Source organism: Sinocyclocheilus anshuiensis, unplaced genomic scaffold, assembly GCF_001515605.1.
Source record: "Sinocyclocheilus anshuiensis isolate Anshui unplaced genomic scaffold, SAMN03320099.WGS_v1.1 scaffold162, whole genome shotgun sequence".
Classification (NCBI taxonomy): Eukaryota; Metazoa; Chordata; class Actinopteri; order Cypriniformes; family Cyprinidae; genus Sinocyclocheilus; species Sinocyclocheilus anshuiensis.
In genome coordinates, this window is record NW_015542351.1 from 1914982 (window position 1) to 1917555 (window position 2574).

Here is a 2574-nt window from a genome sequence, read left to right on the forward strand (position 1 = left end):
GCAAGTCAGCATTTGGTGCTGTCCCTGACACCTTTAAACACTCTCGGGGTCAGAATGGAAAATTCATGACGGAGGCAAAGAGCTGCTATGAATGTCAATGGCATGTCTGAACACTGCAGAGTTAAAATAGACAGGAAGCTGTCAGTTGGACATTGAGTAATGCTCACACTGAGCATCATTAATCCTAATAGGGGTGTGATGGAGCTGTTCCTAAAACAAGAGAGGAATGATTGGTTTACCTTATGACCCCACATGATATACAGTATGTGCAGTTGTGAGATACTGTTGTTTTGGAAGGAGTCACTATACTTCATCCTCATAATGAGCTTTCTGACATCATCATTCATAATGAAGCTAAGAAAGGGAGTGGGGGGGATATATTAAAGATATTCTATGTACGTTTTTTATATATTTATCTTTTTGTACTTCATTATTTACATATAAATAATTATCATTTTATTTTTTGATGTTTGTGGTGATTTGTGTATGTTTATTTTGTTTTATGTGTGTCGAAAATTAAGGACAACAACAAGAACAATAATAATAATAATAATAATACAAATAATATAAAACTTTATTTATTTAATATAATATTTATTTAATATATTAATATAAAATGATATAATATTTATTTATAATATATATATTTATTTATTTATATGTGTGTTTATTTTAATATAATTTTTAATGAATTTTTTTATAATATATATTTATTTATTTATGTGTGTTTATTTTAATATTATTTGTAATTAATTTATTTATATATTTTAACACACACACACACACACACACACACACACACACACACATATATATATATATATATGTATATGTATATATAAACAAAACTAAAGCTAATAAACAACAACAACCACAACAACAACAACAAAAAACTCATTCATGCCCAAAACAGGTATTACTGTAATATGATGTTTTTATCTTAACAAATACCATTCTTTAAGATAGCACCATCCCACATGGAAAAGATCTCTAAACCATGACGTGTCCCTCACAACATGGCCAGAGGTATTACAGTACATGCCCATCTCAAAATGTCTGAGGTCATGCTATTTCTTAGAATAAACAGAACCAGCATGGCCCAACATTTTGTATTTCTGACCCAGAGCCACATAGACAGTTTTACTGGACTTTGAAACTATCAGCAGAGATTTCTTAATAGTGTGTGTAAGTGGACTGTTAAACCTCCAGTGGGCGTATTCTTTTTGTTGTTGTTGTTGTTGTTGTTTTTTGGGGTTTTTTTGCAGTTCACATCCAAGTGGAAGTTTCAAGTGGGCAAAATGTTGAAACTGAAATGTAATTTTAGCATAAGTGTGAGGGCCTCAGGCAGGTGCATGGACTGACATAAGAAGAGTGCACTCTGTGCACAGCATTGCACCTGTCATTTAATTGCATCTGTCAGCAAGAATTGCATAATTTTTATTCAAAAAGTAACATATAAAGTATGCATTGCAACACAAAATAATATTTCTTTTTGTTATCCGGTTTATCTTCGTGAGTCATTCAAAAAATCTTGCTCAGGTGCAGTGGTTGCTAGGTGTACTTTATTTGTGAAATGGACCTCATGTGTTGACTTGCAGACTTCACTTGTGTTTCTGGCAGAACTGGATCTTGCTTGAGTCTCACTATCAAATGTCTTTTATTTATGTTTCACTTTCTCTGTCCTGGGAACCACTGAACTACTCATAACCAACCATTATGGCAGCGGATTTTAGTCAAAATAAAGGCACAGAAGAAAACTACTTTCACAGATAGCCTAAATACGCCCACATCCAATTATATGGAGGAACTAGACAAATGTACTTTGTTTAGTATAAAGAATGCAGAAAGGGTGTTTTATTCATTTTATTAAAATGCACTTTAATTTCAAAATATTTGCTAAATACTTTTGGAAAAAAATATTTTTGACTAGGTATAGAACATTGCACTTGTTTTGTGCTATCACTGTTTATTTATAACAACATTTATAACATTATTATTATTATTATTATTATTATCCTAGCAGACACTTTTGTCCAAAAGCAAACTTCATTTGTCTGCTTGGACAATTAAAGATTATTGCAATACTTTTTTTTTGTCTCTAAAAAGTACCAGTCAAAACTTTGGACACACCTAATGAGTCATTACAGCATTTTCACATTTTAAAATTATGGTAAAATCTTTAAAACTATCAAAAAATAACACAATAAAGCATTTGAATTATGTATCATCATCATAAAAAAAAAACTTCCTTATATTTTAGATTCCTAAATAGTTCTGTAAAATAGCAGCTAAACTTTGCCTAGATTACTGCTCTGTACATCTTGGCATTTTATCAACTTCCTATTTATTAACTTCATGAGCCAACAATCTTGGAGTTGACATGTGTGTCTTGTTTGTTGCTTTTCCTCCTGTCAATTAAAACTAAATAAATAAATAAATAAAAAGAAAAAAAGAAATGGACACAGACAGACAGACAGACAGAGAGACAGACAGACAGACAGACAGATAGATAGATAGATAGATAGATAGATAGATAGATAGATAGATAGATAGATAGATAGATAGATAGATAGA